Source organism: Mus caroli, unplaced genomic scaffold, assembly GCF_978045245.1.
Source record: "Mus caroli unplaced genomic scaffold, Mus_caroli_1 scaffold_13, whole genome shotgun sequence".
Taxonomy (NCBI): domain Eukaryota; kingdom Metazoa; phylum Chordata; class Mammalia; order Rodentia; family Muridae; genus Mus; species Mus caroli.
The window spans coordinates 50,602,466-50,626,107 of NW_028227268.1; the positions used below are offsets into that span (position 1 = coordinate 50,602,466).

Genomic DNA, 23,642 nt, shown 5'->3' on the forward strand with positions numbered 1-23,642 from the left:
TACTCTTTTAATTTTTCCTTCCTGAAGAGAAACTCCATCGTTTCGTGTTTGATTCTAGACTATTTAGTAATCACCGCGTGTTTTTATTTTGTTGCATTTTTCACTCTAAAAACGATTAGCAGTAATAAAAAAGAAAAAAATTAATTTGAGCTGCAGATTCAAATTCAAGCTATGGATTTGAATCTCTTTACAATGGTTAAGAGTAAAGGGGTCAAGGAATAGGCAAGATGGCTTAGGCACTTGTGGCCAAGATTGAAGACCTGAGTTTGATACCTGGGACCCACATGGTGGGAGAACTGACTCCCACTAGTGGTATTCTAACTTCTACACTTGTGTATGTGCATGTAATAAAAAAACAATTCTTTATAGAGACTAGGTGTTGGCGGGGATGGGGAGACAGCTCAGTGGGTAAAGTGTGGGGTATAAGAACCTGAATTTGGATCCTGAATACCCATATGAAAAAAATCTATCCATGGCCGTGTGTGTGGTCCCAGTGCTGGAAGACGGAGGCAGGAGGATGCTGTCACTGGATAGCCGGTTTAGCCACACCAGTGAGCTCCAGATTCAGCAAGAGACCCCCATCTTAGAAAAATAACAAGGTGGGGGCTGGAGCGATGGCTCAGTGGTTAAGAGTACCGACTGCTCTTCCAGAGGTCCTGAGTTCAATTCCCAGCAACCACATGGTGGCTCACAACCATCTGTAACAGGATCTGATGCCCTCTTCTGGTGTGTCTGAAGACAGCTACAGTGTACTTACATAAAATAAATAAATCTTTAAAAACAAAACAAAGGCCAGGCGTGGTGGCGCACGCCTTTAATCCCAGCACTTGGGAGGCAGAGGCAGGTGGATTTCTGAGTTCGAGGCCAGCCTGGTCTACAAAGTGAGTTCCAGGACAGCCAGGGCTACACAGAGATACCCTGTCTCGAAACCCCTCCCCCAAAAAACAAAAACAAAAAAACAAAAAAAAAAACAAAAAAAACAAAACAAACAAACAAACAAACAAAAAACCAAAACAAGATGAACAGCAATAGAGGAAGAACTCTGATGTTGACCTATGACCTCTATATACCTGCATGGGTTCGCTCTCCCCCCCACCCCCTCACAGCCTAGCATTACTGTAGATGGAGTGAGATAACCTGTGTCTAGAGCCCTGCCCTCAGCCAACCCCCATGTTGCCACAATTCCAACTGCACAGCAATAGTCTCAGTTTGTACAGTATTGTTTTCCTCCCGATTGTGTGTTGCAACCATGCTGCACATTGCTGCACCATTGCTACAACGATTACACACCTCCTGAAAGGTCTGATTAAGCCATTTTCCACGTGGTCGCCATTGCTCTCCCGGAGAGAGCTCTGGCTGTCGACAGCTGCTTGGACTAAGTCACCACGGCTGCCTCTGCTCTGTGTTAACTTTTGGAATCCTGACACCTAGTGGACAGTAGGTGGTGAGCACCCAGCTCCAGCCAGAAAACCAGGAGACCTGGATTCTAGAACTGACCCTGCCAGGAATGTGTCTCTCCCTCTTAGGGCCACCAGTAGAATGAGAGGATCGAAAGAGAGAGGGAGTATTAAATGTCACCATTTCATAGTTCGGTTAGCCCAGCAGGGAGTGGAACCGGGTTCCACTATGAGAGGTGACAGGTTGAGCTGAACAGGGTGGTGGGGAGAGGGGTGGGGGCCAGGGATTTCCTGCATGAGATCAGTGACTTTAAAAGTGTCCTGATGGGGCTGGTGAGATGGCTCAGTGGGTAAGAGCACTAACTGCTCTTGGGAAAGTCCTGAGTTCAAATCCCAGCAACCACATGGTAGCTCACAACCACTCATAATGAGATCTGACGCCCTCTTCTGGTACGTCTGAAGTCAGCTACAGTGTACTTACATATAATAAATAAATAAATCTTAAAAAAAAAAAAATGTCCCGAGAGCTTGCTGCTTCTTGTGTTCAGTTTGGACATCATCTATGAATCCCAAACTGGCTTTTGTTATCCTCACTCTACCAGCTCCTTAACCTTGCATTCAAATTTTCCCAAAGTGTGAGAAATAAATGTCTACTCTTATTTTTTTCTGTTTGTTGTTGTTTTTGGAGACAGTGTGTAGCCCTGGATGTCCTGGAACTCACCAAAATGGCTGACCCTTTCAGACCGACAGCCACTCGGTGCCAAGGTCTTGACTTCTAACCCAGCCATAAAGCATTTTCAAACAGGTCCATTTTACAGGCAGCACATTTACTTTGCACTACTACTGCAAATGGGCAATTAGATCTGTCTGTGTGGTAGGAATCGACCATGAAGGTGAATACGCTGAAAACAAGGTCATAAAACTTAAAGCCAACTAAAACAGTGTAAAAGCAGCAGCCTTATGAGCTGTGTGTCGGCTCACTCCCGTCACTTCAGCATCCACAGAAGACCCTCAAGCTGAGGACTCCCATCCGAAAGACTTGTTTGATAGCGTGTCTGGAGGTTCTAGCAGGTGAGCATAGCTACCCTTGACTGAAGGCTGACCCTCCTGCATTCAGGGAAGGTTGTGAAGAACACGGAGTTGTGAGGGAGGAGGGGGACACCTGCCTAGCCAGATAGATCAGCTTAATCAACCTTGGCAATCAGTGGAGTGACACATGTAGCAATCAGATCTTGTCCAGAAAGATCTATTCGAAGTTAACACTCACTTTTCATGTTGGGGTCCAGGCGTCACTCCACAAACCACAGGAACACGAACACGGATCTCAGTCTCACCGGGATAGACTGTCAAGCGTTTGCCCCCCGGAGTGATCGATCAGGGATGCAGACTGCAACTCTGAGCCAGGATCCTATAGAGATTTTAAGCCTGAAATTCACAAACATCTGTGCTAAGTTACTCAGGATTTAGGAATAGGGCATTTCCTTGGGAATATGTCTTTGTTGGGGCATTGAACTGTGACAGGAACTTGCCTTGTCTAACATTCATGTCTTAATTTGCCGCCCAGGATGTCAGTTACCCATGTTCATGACTCTTTCTGCCAAGTAGGACATCAGTTCCCAGGGAGATCGCGGGAGCTTGAAACTGTACTTGACACCTACTCAAAATGGAAGTCTTGTTCCAAATGGCTTCTTACATGGGTTCAGGTGTCTCTCTTATGTTGGGGTCCATCCCAGGGGCAGCTTATAAAAGCAAAAAATAATAAATTCTGTACACAGGTGCAGGAAGCGCTGCTGGGCGGTTGGTTCGGGTCCAAGCTTATTGTGGCTAACTATACAAAGCAGTTCTAACTGACCTGTAATGTGATTGGTTTCCAAGGACACCAAAGCACAGAGCATAACAGAATATGCAATCAACTGGGGAATGAGAAAGTTTCTTAGTAACAGCAGAAGATGGTAGGCTAAACAGGCAGTAGTTACCCAGGCCTTGGCATTTCATGTGTCTGTGTTGTTGTTGTTATTGTTGTTTTGAGACATGGTTTCTCTGTGTGGGTCCAGGCTATCCTGGAACTTGCTCTGTAGACTAGGCTGGTCTAGAACTCAGAGATTCACTGGTCTCTGCCTCCTGAGTGCTGGGATTAAAGGTGTGTGCCCCCACTACTCAGCTTTTAAATGGTTATTCTTTTTTTTTTTTTTTTTGGTTTTTCGAGACAGGGTTTCTCTGTATAGCCCTGGCTGTCCTGGAACTCACTTTGTAGACCAGGCTGGCCTCGAACTCAGAAATCCGCCTGCCTCTGCCTCCCGAGTGCTGGGATTAAAGGCGTGCGCCACCACACCCGGCTTTAAATGGTTATTCTTAAACATAGAGGTTTAGAGAGGAGTTGGGGGGGGGCGGCAGAAAGCTTCATAACCCATGTTCCCCCCACCCCCATCCTGACCCCTGAGTTTCCAGACAACTGCCCCTGAGGTCACGTTCCAGCTCCCAGAGGTTTTCTTCTCTGAGAACCATGCAGTGCACACAGAAGGCTGCTCAGCCACACTTGTGTGGCCAAGTCTGCCCTCCCTGGAGCTAAGTTGTTCATCATCTGCATCTTAGGAATCAGGAGTTTGAAACGGAAGCACGCAGAAGGTGGGAGCACCCAAAGGGCTCTGGAGAGAAGCGAGCCTCTCTGATCCTTTCATGCAGAGTTCACCACCAGTCCTTTCTGTAAATGCTCTTTCTTAGTTGAAGCTTCTAGAAATTTCTATCATTTTCTCCTTTAAGATGTTAACCAATACATGTTGAAGGGAACACAGTGAATGGCCCTGCTGAGATCAGACAGTATGGGGGACATTGCTGCTTATCTGAAGCAGGCTCCATGGAAACAGCAGGTATCATCTTGCTCTGTTCCCCGCTGTGGGACGTTTCCTCCTCCTCCACATGACCTGGCAGCCCCCAGCCTCTCTCCTCTTTTCTTCCCACCACAGTTGACTGGGCCAAGGAGAGGCTGCTACTGAATACTGGGTCAAGAAGCCCCTCTCCCGAGGAATTTGGACTTGGGAAAGAAAAGCCTCCGTTCCATCTGGCTGCCCTTCTGGGTAGAGGCTCTGGAGCGTGGATGACAGCTGTTGTCTGTTATGTGAACCGGAAACAGAAAGCCAGTTAATGATGGGACAGAAAAAGTGGCAGCCAGTGTACCAAGCAAAGTGACAAAAGCAGGCCACACCGCCACCAGTACAACTCCCTGTCCTCAGCTCCAGTCATTTTCTGAAGCCCCTGGTTGTGAGAGACCCTCAGTCCTCTCACGCTGACCCCCAACCCCCATCAGTGACTCCGAGTGAATTTTCATGGCTCTGACACAAAGAGCTGTGACAGGCTATGGCTGCCTGGCTGCCTGACAGGGGTGGGATGGGTGTGGGGGGGGGGATGCTGGGGGTAAGGCCACTCTGGAGTGTGGTGTTGATAAGTAGATGTAACTTGGTGGGAATGGAGGGGACATTCCACACAGTGGTACAACATACACAAAATCAAAGGGTTAGGAAGGGCGGAATCTGTTACCAGACCATCGAAGAGTTGGGTGTTTTGAGGTCCCTAGGAAGTATTTTACAATCTCAAATCTAAACCAAGTAGCGGGGATGATAGGCTTATAGGTATAGTGTTGCGAATGTGGCCCCTAACACTGAGTCATGCTTGACGTGTGTGGTAGTGCAGTACGCGATTTCCATTTTATAGGTGGGGAAACTGAGACCTGAGAGGGCACCAACCTAGGATTCAAACTCAGGCTGCAGGCCCTTTACAACCATAGCGGAATTCCATAGCAAGGAATGATGCCGTGTGGAAAAAGTGTGGCATGGTTGGTAATTGGCTCCTTGTGACTCAGATCTCAGATTTAGAGTCCGAGTTTAAAGTTTCCAGATCCAACCTGAGACTTTAATACCTTAATCCTGGGGAGTGACTTGAGGCCTTAATATCTTAATCCTGCCGAGTCTGTTTCCCAGGATGACTTAAACTCCCTACCTTTACATTTGCTGTAAGTTTGGAAAGGGGTGAGTGACCACAGGCCCCAGGTGAGTGAAGAACCGGCCTTTTGTATGGAGGAGCTACAATCAGTGACTTAGCTTTTCCGATGCAGAGGGAAACTGTTAAGGGAATTAATTACAAATGCCATTCTGTGTGCTGGCTGGTTTGTGGGTTCTCTAATCACCTCAAATCTTGTTGCATTTGACTGTGGCTTGGCGCTCACACTCCGCGCCATGTGCAATACCTCCCCTGCTTTGGATGGTCAGCTGCACACGGAGCGCTGAGATAGAGGAGACAGATCCCACTGTCGACTGACAGTCATGTATACTAACAGGTTTCCCTTGATCCATGAACAAAATGGGTTTTCCCTCTTGTAGGCAGTGGCTCTGTGAGGCCAAGGGGACAACAGAAGAAGCTGGCTGGGAATTCTGGAAAAGCCTTCTCTTCACATCCCCTCCCCTGCCTTGAAATTGACTGTATCGATGTACAAGGCTGCTGCTGCCTCCAGAAGCCATAGGGAAAAGTCGGAAGAGGCACAGACGTACTAATGGGAGCCCCAAAGCAATCCAGCAGCTAACTAACTCCAGCCTAGGTGCTTAGAACACAGTTGAGTCTGTTCAGCCTTAGTTGGGGGTGTGGCCACTCTGATCACTCCATCTCGGATGTGAAGTGTGGATCCTAAAGCCAACCAGCTATGCCAGTTATTCCAGAAATATTTGAGAAGCTAAAGATTATGGGGCAGTCGTGCTGAAGCCATATTTGTTAAGATTGGAGGGAGACTTCCTGGAGCTGAAACAAAGTGTCTGGTAAGAGAGGCCACCAGAGGTCTCATTCAACTCCCCCACTGTCCAGGTCTGGCACAGGACAGGAGTGTGTGTGCCAAGACCTGGGGCAGGCCAAAGGGGGGAAGGCAGGCCCATTTCCTGTGGAGAGCTCCCTACTCTTCATGATGCACTTTCTAAACACCACAAAGAAGGAGCCTGCAACAGGAACACGACTGCCTGCCCGAGGTCCTGCAGCTAATGTTGCTGGTGGCAGGTTGGGTCTTGGGCCATCAGATCCTAAAATCAGCATCCCTGGCCCCAAAGTATTTTTCAATCGAAATTCCTTTAATGTGTTGGCATGCTTTTTTGTTTTGTTTTGTTTTTAATTAAACATTAGGAAAACTCCCCTTGACAATCTTGAAGCGGAGGGGAGGGAGTTGTTTGTCTGTCCACCTGTAGTTGGATCTTAAGGCTCCTTGAGAGGAAGCTAATGCTGGCCCAATGCTTTCTTCAGGTCTTCACTCTGAAAGACTCCAAAACTCCCAAAGGGAGGCACTTACTCAAGCCTCGGGTCAGCCGCGCACCCAAGAAGACACTGAGACCGGTACTTAAGATGTATAGAGAGTAAGATTTAATACAGCAACGACAAGAAAGCACATAAAAGCACATATACCAGATATCTGGGGTCGAACCTCATGCAGCAGGTGCAGAGGAGATTCGGCCCCTAGCCCAAATTTTCACAGGCTTTTATAGGAGAAGGGTAAGGGGGGAGCAGGGCAGGGAAAATACAGGTTTACGTCACTAAGAGATTCAGCCAAGGGTTTTTTTCAAAGTGCTTTTGCAACCGCGTCCCACACTTTGGCCATGTACTTGATTCATTGGAACTGAGGTTTTTACTCACACCCTTATCTCAAAAATGTCCCTGGCACAGTCCTTAGTTGGGAGGGGTAGGACTGGGTTCGTTCCAGGAAACCCTTATCTCAGAAATGTCCCCGGAACAGTTTTCATTTGAGAGGGGGTCTGACTCTGGTGTGAGAGTTCAGAATGTACTCTGGGGTGAGAGTTCTGGTGGTCAGTAATTTTCCTCTTTCATTCCCCACTCCTTCTAGTGAGTAATTCTAATCTTAGAATTTCAGAAGTCTATATTTTTATGCGGAGAATACTGCATTTACTCTATTTTAACATGGGAACAAAAACAGAATAAGAAGCATTAGTAAACAGAACTAGGCAGGGGCCCTTTTAGCGAGGCTTGAGGGTCTGGGCACGATGTTGGTGCACGTAGATCAGATCTCTGGCTGGAACTGGTGAGATGTCCTTGGGGTACCCAGCTCGTTTACTGTCTCAGCTGTTGGGATCCCTGGAGCAATGTCGTCCGCGTACTCAGTCCGATTTTTCCCAGTTGTGACCAGACCACCTGCAAGCCTTTTAACTTAGCATACAGATCATTATTATAACAACATAGGTTTAAACACATCATTTGAGACTATGATGGGCATAGGAGTTTCATGAAGGATCTTAAAAAGAGTAAAACTGAATCAAGAAATAGGGCATAGGGAAGGAACACCAAGTCCATGCCAGTCTCCACGATTAATTTTGTCAAGGTCTGTCTTAGAGTTTTAAACTAATTTTTATCTATCCTGAGCTCTGAGGTCTATACACACAATGTAATTTTTATTTGACCTCTAAATACTTGGCCACACCCTGACTTACCTGGGCAACAAAGCAGGGCCATTATCTGACACTATTGCTTTTGGCACTCTGAACCTTGGAAAAATTTTCTTTAATAATCTTCTTGATGACTATGTGAGCAGTCTCATTTATCCATTTTGAGAACTTTTTTCTCAGTAAAGTTTATTTCTCAGTTGATGTCAGGTCTGTCTTTTCAAGGGAGGACTAGTTTTCTTTCTTTCAGTTTTTACCATTTTATACAGGGTTTCTTTTACCAGTCTTAATTTGTCTATAACTTGATAGTCTTCAGACTGCCAGGATCATTGCTCTTTGGGATGCCTGTTTTTGGCGGTTAGATCTGCCATCTGATTTCTTTTGTTCACAGCATCTTAGGTCTTTTTCTGTAGATGTCAACAGCTCTCTTTGTCTGTATATTGTTCCATACAGTGGCAAAAGCATACCTGCTGTCAGTGTAGACTTTTATAAAGCTTGTATCAAAGCCACAAGTTTAGCTTTTTGGGCTGAAGTCCCTTTAGGGAGGCTGCTGGCCTAGATCACTTGCTTTTTGTCCACCACTGCACTGCTGTCCCCGCCTTCCGCTTACCTTCAATCGTGAGGCTACTGCCGTCCGTGTACCAGCTCAAACTCTCAGGCCAAGGCTGATCTGATCTTTACTTGCCGAGGTAAGTAGCCCCCTCTGTTGGTAGATGGTCCCATGGATATGAGCTGCCTTCCATCTACTACTGCTGCTCCTGTGACAAAGCTGCTGCCATCTGTGTACCAGGCAGGCACACCTGGCCAAGGCTGATCAGTCAGATCTCTCCTTGTTCCAGTTTCCTCAGCCAGGACATCAGCACATTGATGTACAGGAGTGGAGTCATCTGCCAAGGGGAGGTGGCAGGATTGAGGATAGCAGGTGGAGCAAAAGTTACTCGATCACTCAGCAACAAACTCTGGTAGTGGGTCATCCGAGCATTAGTCATCCACCAGTCAGGGGAACAATTGGATCATGTTTTCCAGAGCATTAGTCAGCCATCGGTCAGGGGGCTGAACCACGCTTTTAGGGCATGTGCCAAGTTTTGTCTCAGAGTCAGTTTATCTGCGTCCTTGACCAGAAGCCACTATGTGCAGACAAGCAGGTCATCTTACAGTCACCAGGTCTAATTTTCACAAGTATGCCACCGGTCTTTTCCAGGGTCCCAATCTCTGAGTAAGAACCTCTTTGGCAATACTTTTGTTCTCAGTCACATCTAGGAGTCCCAAAGTTAGGGACAACATTAGGGCAGTCTCAATAGCATCTAAGGCCATCCAAGGTTGTTCTTTATTTCTTATACGAAAGGCTGTTTATCTTTTTAATTCAGCAAAACCTGGAATCCACAGTTTGCAAAGGCCTGCAGTGTCCAGGAACCTTTTAAACTTGCTTTGCACTGGTCAGTGGAGGAATATGAAACACAGTCTCTTTTTAGCTGCTTTTAACAGGTAGACCACCAGTCTCTTTTAAGGACTCAGCTTCTGTGTTAGCACCCCTTCTGCTTTTTCTTTACTTTCAGCCACAAACAGGTGAAGGGTTTGGTCATGAGGGGGGGCTCCTCTTCTTTTTTGTTAGGGCAGTCTCTCACTCAGTGCTCTTTTTCTTTAACAGATAACAGTAAACACTTTGATCTTCAGCCAAAAGCTTGCTTTTGTTGCCGGGTACTAAGTTTTCTAGTCTCCCTGACTTTTGTGACCAGCATTTTATTTCTCTTATCTTTTTTAGAAAATTTTCTGGCTCCTTATTTCTTGCAGATCATCTCTAAGTGCTAGCATTATTAGCAAGTGTCACTTTGCTAGGTTCTAGTCTTTGTCATTTATTTCTCTTTGCTCCTATTTCTTAACTGCAATGGAGATCTCATATAATGTCTCTCTTTCTATCTATATATATATCTCTTTCTTGTCTTTGCTTACTTTGAATGTTATCTAATTATTACATCTATATTCTGTCACTTAACTTTTTCATAGTTCACCTCCTTTCACTGTTAGGTCAGATTGTCGGGGCACTTTCAGTCCCACAGAGACGAGACCTCATCAGAGCCTGGCAGTTAGACCCATAGGTGCTCCTTACCTTGTATGTCTCCCTCACCGGAGCCCAGAACAGACTCACTGCCAACAACTCAGGGCAGTGCCTGAGAAGAGAAAACACATGGGGCAGAGAAGGGAGTGCAGTTTTCACATCTAGCTACACCAGACCACTGATATTTCAAAATGAACACAATTTTTTCTGTTTACAAGAGACAGGATACAGGGGACAGGAGAATGAGCCTTTCTCCCACCCAGGAGGCAGGCAAAGGCTGAAAACAGATCCTTTGATGTGAAGAGCCCAGCTCTCCGCTGCGCTCCGGAATGCAGCGTAAACTCCTGGGAGTGGCAAACAAACGCTGGCAGGCAGAGGCAGCAATTTAACTATTTAACTACCTGATAGACACCCTGTGCTCTCTGCACTGTCTTTGGGGAGGGAGCACGCAGCCAGGCAGGCACAAGGGAGTGCGGGTAGACTCTGGGGGGGGCCAAAGGAGGGACAGCGGCTGTAGTCAGCCCCTCCCCAGCTGTGGCAGGCTTGACGGCTATTCCGGGACTGGCAGGCGGGGGCCGGCTGGCCGCTGCACTCACTACCAGCATTTCACAACTCGGGGCACAGACAGCCTCTGCTGCTGCCGTGCCTGCAGAAGCCAGAACCTCAGCGCCACTGCTGCTATCAAAGCCCCACCTGCGCCGCCAAAGCCGGAAATTCTTAGCCCAGCTCTGCAATCTCAGAGCTCTTTTGAGCAGTCTGGAACTCACCAGCACTGAGTTTTCAAATTCTGTCCTGACGTCAGTCCAAGTCTACAGTCGACAAAAGGTTAACACACACACACACACAGTCTGTCATGTGGCCACAAACAAGCACACTCGTCCACGCCTGGACTTACACAACCAGCCAAACACTTTTTTCTGACGGGGTCGGATTTCACATTGACTCTTTTTCCTGATAGGGGTGGGATTCCACATCCACTCCCGCTCTGGCAGAGAGAACACTCTCTCTCTCCTTTACTCTGCCAGGCAACAGCCAGGTCTTTTTGACTGTTCTGTACCCTGGGCACTCCTTCCAGGGTCTCCCTTGGAACATCTTTTAGGGGTGCAGATTGTGAGGCCATAGACAGTCGTCCTCTCACAGCCACTGCCAGAGTAAACCCACAATCTCAGAATACACAAATGCAGCAGTTCCACACCTACACACCCAGCAGATTGTCCCATTTCTAGAATAATAGCAGACACGACAAAAGCAGACACAAGACTTAGACAAAAGAAACCAAAAACAGCGGCGACTTCCCGTCACCCACAGGCAACTCACAGATTCAGATGGCCTTTCCAAGGCCGGCCAGCTTAGACCTTCCACCTAAGTGATGGTCTCTCGGCCTTCAGAGGGGTCCGCCAAGCGTCCTTGGCCCTCCCCTTGTCTTCCTGGGGCGTCCCCCAGGGCGATCGGACGGTGGGCACCAGATACGTCTATCTCTACCCACCCCGCGCTCTCTATTGAGACCTGCCTGGTCTCCAGCTCCCGGAGCACGGTCTCTGGTGCTCGTACTGAGCACAGAGCGTCACGCAAAACCAGAATTGCGATCGCACCAGATACAGATTCAGATGGCCTCTCCAAGGCCCACAGATTGAGACTCTCCTGGTCTCCAGAAACAGAACACAGACACCAGACCAAAGCAGAACAGTAAATCTTACTTCTGAGTGGGTCCAGGACTTCTGGGTAGTCGCGCTGATTCCCGGCCAATGCACCAAATGAAAGACTCCAAAACTCCCAAAGGGAGGCACTTACTCAAGCCTCGGGTCAGCCGCGCACCCAAGAAGACACTGAGACCGGTACTTAAGATGTATAGAGAGTAAGATTTAATACAGCAACGACAAGAAAGCACATAAAAGCACATATACCAGATATCTGGGGTCGAACCTCATGCAGCAGGTGCAGAGGAGATTCGGCCCCTAGCCCAAATTTTCACAGGCTTTTATAGGAGAAGGGTAAGGGGGGAGCAGGGCAGGGAAAATACAGGTTTACGTCACTAAGAGATTCAGCCAAGGGTTTTTTTCAAAGTGCTTTTGCAACCGCGTCCCACACTTTGGCCATGTACTTGATTCATTGGAACTGAGGTTTTTACTCACACCCTTATCTCAAAAATGTCCCTGGCATAGTCCTTAGTTGGGAGGGGTAGGACTGGGTTCGTTCCAGGAAACCCTTATCTCAGAAATGTCCCCGGAACAGTTTTCATTTGAGAGGGGGTCTGACTCTGGTGTGAGAGTTCAGAATGTACTCTGGGGTGAGAGTTCTGGTGGTCAGTAATTTTCCTCTTTCAACTCATAGCAGGAGTAAGCTCACACCAGTCAGACAGTGGGCCTGTGACAATGGGGCTGTTAAAGCTTAGGTATTTTTAAATGTTTTTATTAACATGATTAATTACACGTGATAATAAGTTTCATTATTGCCTTCCATGTAATAATGTATTTTTAAAAATTTACATTTATGGATGACAGAAGTGCACTGGTGTTAGGGCCTAAGAAGAGTGGGAAGAGGTGCCCCCCGAAGATGCTGCTCAATGGCACAAATTACAATCGATTAGGGATTGTTTCTCAGACTCAAGACAGAAATGTGAGTTCAGATAAGTGAGGCCTACATTGCTGTTTTGAACACCTCAGAAGGGGAGAACGGATTTATCAGGAGTGAAAAAGAAGAGCTTGCTAGGAGTCAAAGAGAATAATAAAAAGTCCTTCTTCCAAACTCGGGCTCCTTCTACCAAACGCCAAGAACGGCTCTGACCAGACGTCCAAGGATCGCTCTAAAGATATAGGGGCCGCTAAAGAGTCAAGTGAGAAGGGCCGTGGCAGAGATTAGAGTCGGAAGAGACTCAAGTGGAAGCAGCAGGTCCAGGTCCAGCTCAGCCTCCAGCTCGGGCTCCAGCTCGGGCTCCAGCTCGGGCTCCAGCACCAGCGCAGGCTCAATAGAGGCTCTAGCTCCTCCTCTGCATCCCGCAGCTCTGGAAGCTCCAGCTCGTCCCTCCGTCCCTCCGTCCCTCCGTCCCTCCGTCCCTCCGTCCCTCCGTCCCTCCGTCCCTCCGTCCCTCCGTCCCTCCGTCCCTCCGTCCCTCCGTCCCTCCATCCCTCTGCCCCTCAAGCTCCAGCTCTAGTAGCAGCTCCCTGAGCCCTTCTCGGTGCAGGCATGACAACAGGCAGTGTTCCAACTCCAACTCCAAACCACCTAAAAGAGATGAAAAAGAGAAGAAAAGGCGGAGCCCTTCACCCAAACCCACCGAAGTGCACGTTGGGAGGCTCACCAGGAATTCCAGGATCCTATAATGGTAATATTTTCTACTTACGGGAAAATTAAGATGATTGGCATGCCTATAGAAAGGATGCATCCTTATCTACCCCAATCTATACATATGTGGAATTTAGGAATCCAGACGAAGCAGAGAAGGCGCTGGAACACGTGGACAGAGGACAATTGATGGGCAAGAGATCACACTGCTACTGCTCTGTTGGCATCCTGGCCTCAGCCATCACCTCGGCTCCTCAGCCCACTCAGGAATGTGCTTCTGCCACCTCCCATGTGGCGCGGGTCACCCCCACGGATGAGGAGAAGGTCTCACTCCCTAAGACATGGGCCCCTGTGAATAGAATGTCTTGATCTCCAGGCCGCCGCTGCCACAAGAGCCACTCCAGTTCCAATTCCTAATAAGGAGGGGCATTGATTCGCACCTCTATAACTTATGTTCCCCAGGCTGTTTTGTCCTTTTCTCTAGCCAAATGAGGATCTGTAGGGAAGGGTCCCTTACTAGGGTAGGCTTTGAAGACAGCAGTTGAGATCTTTCCTCTGCAGGAGGGTTTTGGTTTGTAGGGGTACTGTTGATTCAGGACTATGCCCGGAGGGGTACCCTGAAGTTTTCTGGCTAGAAAGTTCACCTCTTCCAGATCATGATATAGCAAAGCCAACTGGAACAAGCAAGCTTCCATATGGCAATACATCATTTCCACAGGTGACCTAGGACCAATCAGACAACCTGGTGTTGCTGTTGCCCTGTCACACCTGTGGAGAGGACCAAGCTGCTGTTCCGTTAGGCCTGACCGTATCTGCTGCTGGGTACGCTTCAACTTCTAGGGTTAAAACCTTTGCAGGATTCCTCCACAAATGGTTGTCTTTTCTGTCCCGTCTCTGTTGCTTCTAAAATTGGTGAGCCAGTTCTACAGGGTCCTCATGAAACTTACCCCACCCCCATTGTCACATGCCATTCATGGTGATGTTGCAGGTTAACGTTGGCAATGTTTACATTGCCTCTTTTTGCTTTTATTGTACAGTCAGTACTATAAAATTGTTTCGAGTTTTATAACTTTGTAGCATTTTTGATAAAGTTGTGTTTGTTCTTGTATATCGTGAAAGGACTGTATTGAATAAACCTAGGATTAGAACCCCAAAAAACAAAAAAACAAAAACAAACAAAATTTAAATTTATGTACCTGTGGGTGGTATGTATGTGTGATGTGTGTGTATATGTGTATGCGTATATGTGTGTGTATGTTTGATGTGTGGTGAGTATGTGATGTATGTGTATATGAGTATGTGTATATGTGTGTATGTTTGATATGTAATGTGTGTGAGAGATTTATATACAGAGAGGACAACTTTATAGACTCATTTTTCTTCTTCCATCTTTTCATAGATTCAGGGAACTAAACTCAGGTTATCAGGCTTGTGTTGGTAACCACCTTTACCATCCGAGCAATCTTGCCGGTCCCTAGATAATGTATTTTGAACACATTCACCCCATCTCTCTTCCTTCTCCCACTGATCTTGTTTCTCTTCCCAACTGTCCCCTCCTCCCTCCCCTGGTGACTCAGTGAGTTTTATTAGTGTGGCTTACAGGAGCATGACGAGTTTTTAAATTTAGTAGTGGCTAAACTACTGAAGAAAATGCTGCACTCTCCCCATGGATCCTCAGGGTGGGTGGGGCTAATGAGCTCCTCCCACTTCGGTTACAAGGTACCAAGAAGCATACATCTTATGCAGGTCTTGTATAATCAAAGCTGCCAAGAGTTTAAGGGTGCAATAGCCACACAATGCCCAGAAGACAGTGTTTCACAGCATCCATCCCATCCTTGGCTCTTACATTCTTTACAGTTCCTCTTCTGTAATATTCCTGAGCCTTGGAGGAGGAGATATGGATATCTCACTTAGGGCTCAGTTTTTGATAGTCATTTATTCTGAGCACTTTAACTAGTTCCGAGTCTCTGTACTTCCAAAGAGAAGTTTCTCTGACCAAAGCTCTCATCTACAGCAGCACTCATCTACAGGCATGAACATAATTACCCAGAAGGCAATTTGATGGACATACCACTAAGAAAAACAACAACGGTAGTTTCCCCAATAGGGCCTGTGACATCTAAACCACAGAATTTTGACCAACTGTGACTTCTTCCAGTGGAACAGGCCACTAATTTAATCAGAAAATAATTGGTTAGCTCCATAACAGACTTACCCCTATCGTACCAGTGGGCACATGTTGTCTGCCTGGCTGGCAGAGGCAGACTATCTGAAAAAGCCATTTCTGGCAGTGGAAAGTGTGGTGATGGGACAGGAGATATGACAATGGCTCTCTGGATTGGTTGGTCACAGAAAGGCTTTCTGATGGACTGATTCAGGAGCTGGGAAAGGCAAATATGAATTTGGCATTGTGTGAATGCCTGAGGGAAATCTCCTCTAGATTTCTTAGTAAACAGGCAGCATCTAGAGAAAGGGGCGATGTCATACAAACCAAGATCAAGAAGGACTGTGGTCAAATTGTGTAGGCCACAGCAAAGTTCAAGCCAGGCTCTGGTGAGAGTCATGGCTCAGGCAGGTTTGACTGGGGTTGGGGATTTGGAAGGTAGGTAGAGAGATAAGTTGGGTCTTTAAGTGCTGTCCCTGGGGGTGATGAGCTTAAGCCAATAAGAGGTTGTGGGTGGGTCCAGAGGCCAGGTCAACTTCTCTGCTTTTCTGGCCTCTCATTTTTTTCTATGCCATTTGCCACCTGCTATGGAAGGCCGAGCTATGGAAATAGGGGGATTTATTTTTAGTGTCCTCAACAGCCAAAAATGGAGACTTGTCTTTCTGGGTTCATCCTTTGTTTCTAGGGAAAGGGAGGAGTGTCCACTGAGCATGCAGTAGTTTATCTTCTGCTCAGATCACATTCTCTTGTGGCATCTGGGAAGTGGGTTGCAGAGATGGCCAGAAGGAGGGTGGAGGTCACTGCAGAGAGTAGCTGACCAGTAAGAGCCTGAAGAACTGAAGGAGCCCTGGCTGCCTGGTCTTGCAGGGAAGGTCAAGCATTGGGGAAAAAAAACTCTGAATAATAGTAAAAAATGAAATAATAATTAATAACAATAGTAATAATAATGAAAAATAATGAATAATTGGGAATACTGAATGATGTAGCCAGCTCAGGGGAGGCTAATCTCTGGAACCTTGGCTTAGTCAAGGCCCTAGACACACAGTGCTCCAGAGAGTGTTAAAAAAAAAATAGACTCACTGAAGATGTTTTGGCTGGAGGCTTGCTTTTCTCACTTAGGGTCTTGAAGGATGTTCATATCAAGACATGAAGCTTATCCTTGGTCCTGAAATTGTCAACATGACTAGAGATTACTAATATTGATGTCACTTTATTATCCAGTTGATGACATTTTATTTGGGGATACTTTTCTTTCCATGATAGCCTCTTCAGTATTCAGCTTTGGCCAGCTTTTCTGAGTTTGCATTTCTGAGCAGTGACTTTTACTTTTTAGCCACGGGCAACCACTGCTGTGGAGATTTGTGAGGCATCTTCTCACCTTTCTTACCCTATCAGCCCCTGCTGGAATCCTACAGAACACTCTTGTCTAAATTAGTTCCACTGTCGTATCGGGCGCATGAGCTCTGTGCTCCGCACAGCTGTTTTAAATGGTGAATCTGTCTTAATGCCCAGGGAGGGGCTCAGAACAAAACACTGTGAAACAGTTGTTGACCATAAACTAAGTTGGAATGATCTCCAAGTCAGACCTTACTTTGTTCATTCACGAATGGCCAGAGCTGCTTCTGATTCTAGTGTGGCACTGGGGATTCACAAGGAACAAATATTCACAATCTCAAGAACTTTGTATCAACTGAATATTTAGGGCTGCGTGTGTGTGTGTGTGTGTGTGTGTGTGTGTGTGTGTAAGTGCTTTTGTAAGTGTAGAAAAACATGAGTCAGCTTGATTAAATTGTCTTCTTAAGGCACCACTCCAGGAAGTTGAACCAGGCAGATGGTCTGTGTGTGTGTCATTCGACCAGTGAATTTACAGGATTCTGTGGCTTCAGACTGCAAATCAGAAAGAATGTCTGTGCATCTCTCTCCAGTGGCTGTTTGAGTAATATGTATAAAAAGGTAATCACCTATCGAAGAAAAGGGCTATTTTATGTGTACAAAAGATTGCCTGTTTGAGGAGAAATTAGTTCTAAAGTTTCCTTTTGTTGTTTTTGGTATACAAAACAATGGATTTTCTGATCACATTTTCATGCACACATATCATTATATTTTGTTCTTTCATCCCTTACTACCTCCTGTCCCTCCCTGCTCCCCTGTTCCTCTCCTTGTTCCTCCCTGCTCCTGCTGGCTCCTTTCCACTCTAACTACTGCCCTTCTGTCATGTCGTCTATGTAGGCAATATATATCTGTGTATTTACATATGATTTATGTAGTCATGCTTCTTTTGAGTTATTGTTGGTGACCTTTCCCCTTGAAACAGCAACATTCATCATTCTAAAAGCATCATAATTATCAGCAAAAATTGGGTTTCCGGGCTGGTGAGATGGCTCAGTGGGTAAGAGCACCCGACTGCTCTTCCGAAGGTCCAGAGTTCAAATCCCAGCAACCATATGGTGGCTCACAACCATCCGTAATGAGATCTGACTCCCTCTTCTGGAGTGTCTGAAGATAGCTACAGTGTACTTACATATAAGAAATAAATCTTTAAAAAAATTGGGTTTCCATTGCTGTGAAGAAATACCATGACTAAGGCAACTTTAATAAAGGACAACATTTAATTGGGACTGGCTTGCAGGCTTCTGAGGTTTAGTCCGTTATCATCATCAAGGCAAGGCAGAAAGCATGGCAGCGTCCAGGCGGGCATAGTACCGAAGGAGCTGAGAGTTCTGCATCTTATTTCGAAGGCAAAAAGGAGACCTGCTCTTCTGTCCTGGGCGGAGCTTAATCATAACACCTTAAAACCCACCCCACAGTGATGTACTTCCTCCAACAAGGCCACACCTCCTAATAGTGCCACTTCTCATAGGCCAGCATATTCAAACCACCACAGGAAAGAAGCCAGTCAGAGAAAGATAAGTATTGCATGCTCTCATTTAAATATGAAAGCTGGAAAAGTTGGTCTTAAAGAAAAAAAGAGTGTAATAGAAATTGCAAGAGGCTGGGAGAGGTGGAGGCAAGTAGAAGTTGGGTAGTGGGTACTGAAATATGGTTAGATAAGATAGACAAGTTTTGTGTGATCTATGATAAGAAGAGATGCAGGTGGTCTGTAGCAACTGATCGGATATTTGTTTGAAGAATGAGAAATAAGAACATGGCAGTACTCTGTGTCCTGATGTGGCTGTCACATGGACCTGGTCATCACTCTGTGTGTGCTCCATAAACATGGGTGGTCAGGAGTCAGCTAAAGAAGAAAAGACTTTTAACAAAGTAGCAAAAATATAAAGATACAATTGTATCTTTGATCTTACTCAGAATACTTGACCCGAGTTTCATTGCTTAAACCAAAGGTCTTTGAGTCTGTTGAGCAATTAATTACAGATGCCACAGGTGACAACAGATTCTGGGTCAAGTTGGGTCAAGTTCCTATAGCTGCTGGCATCAGGGATAAATGCAACTGGGAAAAAAAGTTCACTGGACTTGGCGCTAAGAACTTTTTTGTGTGTTTGTTTTGGAAACTCACTATATGATTCAGTGGCCTTGAACTCATGAAGTCCTCCTGTCGCAGCCTCTTGAGTGCTGGAATAACAGTTCACTGCCATTCCTGGGCTAGTGATTTGGTTTTGTTTCCTGTGCTGAAGGTGGAGCCCAGGATCTCATGAAAACTAAGCAAGCGCTTTACCGCTGAGCTACGTTTCAGCCCAAGCTAAGAACATTCTAATCACAAAACCTTGGAGAAGAAAAGCATGAACTGGTCGAATGGCGACTCCACCGGCTAGAGAGATGATGGACAAGATAACCTGAATAGAGGCAAGTTTAGGATAGGGATGCAGGTTATAGGGAGAAGCTCTGTTCTCTAGGTACCACTGGGTGGGGTTTTAATGTCAAGCCTTTAGCATACATTTTGGCATTGGAAGCTATCTCTACTGGTTTAGACCAAAGAAGCTCATAGGGTAAGTTTCCCTAACTTTCCTCCCCCAATCTTCAGCCCCTGCATTTTTTTTTTTTTTTAAATGCAGGTGGATGTTTTGCTTGAATGCATGTCTGTGTATCACATGTGTGCCTTTCACTTCAGGAGGCCAGAAGATGGCACCAGAGCCCTTGGAACTGAAGTTACCACTTAGGAACAATGGGGGCAGAGCTGCAATGTAGGCCCTGGGAATCAAACCTAGGATCTCTGGAAAAAAACAGACAGTGCTCTCAACTGCTGAGCCATCTCTCCAGCCCTGACATTCCAATGACTGCTCAAGAGTTTTATATCTTACACAGCATTTCTAGGCTAAACCAAGCACCACAGAAGTTTCCATTGATTTCATTAGTTAAATGACAGAATAACGGTTTTCAAATCTTCAGGGTGTGGGAGAGCATTGCTCTGGGAGAGGAATGCTGAGGGAGAACATTGGTGTGGGAGAGCATTGGTGTGGAGGTGGACTAGGTTTGACCCTTCCAGCATTTTCTAAGTTACTTAGGTAGTCAATCTCTCCTTTCTGGAGTTGTGGTGCCGTGGGGAACCACGTGAGTTCATTCCTCACAGATGCATTCTCTTCTGTCCATCATGAGCTGTGTTGGGGGAAGGGACAGGGATGGATCCGTTGCTTACCTGGAAGACAGCGATCTGGGCTTTAAATCTGGAAATGATGGTCTCGTGTCTGTCACCAAAAAGCTGATGACGCCGGGCAGGGTGCCTTTCTTTATGAGTTTATTTCCTCATTGATTAAATAGAAAAGTGAGTGTTTATTGAAAATCTACGAGCCAGGTTCATGTATTATATTTGTTTAATCTGAGAAGTTGGCCCGCAATGGTTGGCAGGCCAGATCTCATACCCATGTTATTTGTCTTCCCAAGGCTAGGTGTTTTGGGGCAATGTGGCCACTCGTGTCCATGTTTAGCACCACAGAGTTGAATCCCAAGATTTGCCTCCTAAGAACCTTCGGAATATGGTATTTCCCAGCTCCTCTTACTTTACAGATACCTAAAACTTAAGGCTTAAATAGGGTAAGCAACTTACTCAGGATCACATAAATTAGTGGCCTAAATTGTCTGAGAGTACAGGTCTCGGGGACCCAGGAACTCAGCCCTGAGAGTCTTCCCATAAGAAAACCTGCTTTTGTTTCATTGGCTTGCCTGCAGGTGATGGCTTGCTGTGATCTTAGCTTAAGCCTATGTAGCATGACTTTAGGTATTTACAGGTCAGTCAAGGAACCATAGAGCATGTGGCTCACTAGCAGTAGAATGTTATCATTGGAAAAGATACTCACTTAAACACATATGCGCTTGGAAATCTCTCTGGCTCTGCATTTCCCCACGGGTTCTCCTGATCTTGATTCTATTTCCAGTTTCAGGGGAGCCAGAATATTTTTGCAGTAGCTCTCCTTGTGGTCGAAGGACCTGGTGAAACCGTTTTTTCAAGGGGCCCATGAGTTGAGAATTATTTTTAACAATTACACCAAATTGTTACATATATTTTTCACTCTCACTGACTCTGGAGGTCTTTGGGGGGTGACATGGTGTGAGATGTGGTACCAGGACAATGCAGAAGCAGGCACGGGAGTTAGAGCATCTATTATCCAGCCAGATGTGAGTGAGTGGACAGACCTGTAAGATGAATCTATTCTTTTGTAGGAAACATGCTCATAAGAATGTACACATGCCTACACACTTTGTGTAATGCTGACGTTATTTATGCTTAGATCAGTGGTTCTCAACCAGTGGGTGGCAACCCCTCTGGGGGTCGAAAGACCCTTTCACAGGGGTCACCTAAGGCTACCTGCATATCAGATATTTAGATTATGATTCATAACACTAGCAAAATTACAGTTATGAAGTAACAATGGAGTAATTTTATGGTCAGGGGTCACCACAACATGAGGAGCTACACTAAAGGGTCACAGCATTGAGAAAGTTGAGGACCATTGGCTTAGATGGTGTTTGAGAGGGAAGTAACTGGTTCATACTACAAGTAAATATTAGGCCGGTCTGCCAGGTGGTCAGGATTCTAGCTGAGGGTCCTCTCTGACCCCAGAGCCACATGAACTGACTTGCTTCCCAGCCCATTCCAATTTCATCATATTATGATGACATAAAGTGTAATTTCCCATCAGACCCAGGAGCCTCCTCCAGGTGGGAGACCCTTTGCCTTCACCAGTACGATTTTATTTTTTTCTGAATGGCAGGTAAATTAACTGTGTCTACCAGTCAGCATGTTCAGGGATAGTCCTATACTATGGTTGTGATTTGAAAGTGCTTTGAAAAAGAGTTAGCAGGATGGCGAGATAGTTTAGGGGTATCTCAAGCACCGACTGCTCTTCTGAAGGTCCTGAGTTCAAATCCCAGCAACCACATGGTGGCTCACAACCATCTGTAATGAGATCTAATGCCCTCTTCTGGGGTGTCTGAAGACAGCTTCAGGGTACTTACATATAATAAATAAATAAATCTTTAAAAAAAAAAGAAAGAAAAAGAAAAAGAGTTAGCTGTGAACTTCAACAAAGGGCTGACAAGCATAAATATGTCTTACCAAAAGAAAGACAAGGGAAAAACAGACTCAAATGAGCCACCCAGTAAGGAAATTACATACTGTAGCCATCCGCAGCTGCTGAGAGCAGAATGCAACTTTGTGCACAAAGTCTCAAAGGAATAGACAAACGGGCCAATGAAATGGATAGTTTTATTGAAATGTAAATGGCCAATAAGTATTTTTTTTATTATTTTTTAAAGTATTCAGTACCTCTAGCAATCAGAGAGATGCAAATTAAAACTACTTTGGGATACCACCTCATCCCAGTTAGAATGCATCAAGATTCTATCATTGAGAAATCTGACAACAGATGCTGGTAAGATGCTGGGGTAAGTGGAACCCTTACTCACTGCTACTCACTACTGGTGGGGAATGCAAACTAGCACAGCCATTCTGGAAATTAGTATAGAGGTTTCTCAAAAAATTGGAAATAAAACCACCATGTGACCCAGCTATCCCACTTCTGGGCATAAGTCTAAATGACTCAATATCCTTCAACAGAGACACTTTGCATGTCCAATGCTTATTGCTGCTCTTACTCATGATATCTGTGCAGCGGAGCCTATCTCTATGCCCATCAACAGATGAATGGGTAATGAAGATGCAGCTGTCTTAGTTAGGGTTGCTATTGCTGTGGTAAAACACCATGACCAAAAACAACTTGGGGAGGAAAGGGTTTATTTCGTTCACAATTCCATATAACTGTTCATCATCGAAGGAAGTCAGGACAGGAACTCAAACAAGGCGGGAACCTGGAGGCAGGAGCCAATGCAGAGGCCATGGAGGGGTGTTGCTTACTGGCTTGCTCAACCTGCTTTCTTGTAGAACCTAGGACCACCAGCCCAGGATGCAAACCACCACAATGGGCTAAGTTCTCCCCCATCAATCACTAATTAAGAAAATGCCTTACAGCCAGATCTTATGGAGGCATTTTCTCAGTTGAGGCTCCTTCCTCTCTGACAATTCTAGCTTTTTGTCAGGTTGACATAAAAGTAGCCAGTACAGGCTCATATACACAGAGTCACAGTGAAAACTAAAGTTATGAAATTTTCAGGAAATGAATCTAGAAATTATAATATTAACCAAGATGACTCAATCTCTGAAAGACTGAAGCCACATGCTCTCTTATGCCTGTAATGTATACATGAGTATATGCAAATGAGGGTAAATGTGGGTAAACTTAAGGTACTAGAAAGGAGATGGAGAGTTAAGACTGCTAAGGGAGGATGTGTGATCATGGGGATGAGGGGTAGGTTGGGACCAAAGGACACATGATGTTCAAGAAAGGAGACTGGAGAGACTTACAAGGGGCCGGTGAGCAGGGAAGGGAAAGGAAGAAGGAGAATTATCAAACACTTTGTTTGATAATGACATTTAACACTTTAGAGTCAATCTTTAAAAATGAAGAAGCAAAAGACATCAAAGGGCCAAAAGAAACACGTGTGGTAACCCAGTCCCAGGACCCAGTGATCACTCATGGTCAGAGACTTATTAGATTGTGTTCTTAATTACTAAAAATGACATGGTCAGGTCACTGTAAAGAACTAGAAAAATAAAGGAAAACATAAAAAAGACAAAAATACCCACCAAAATTCTATCCCCAATCAATCAATTTTCGTTATATCTCTTACAAGTTTTAATCTTGTCTTTAGATGTGTTTTATATAATAGATATAATTCTAAATATAGAGCTTTGTGGGATTCTACTCCTCTTTACATAGGATTAGGTCACACTACATTACAGATTCTTTATAAACATGGGTGTAAAATGGCCACCTCCAATCTGTCCTCAATTCTGAGGACTGAGTGTCCAT

The 23,642-nt window shown here is 45.6% G+C and overlaps 1 pseudogene; it reads left to right on the top strand.

Annotated features, from left to right (window-relative positions):
* Nucleotides 1-2,284: 2,284 nt before the first annotated feature.
* Nucleotides 2,285-13,574, top strand: LOC110304517 (RNA-binding protein with serine-rich domain 1 pseudogene; annotated as a pseudogene).
* Nucleotides 13,575-23,642: the final 10,068 nt, after the last annotated feature.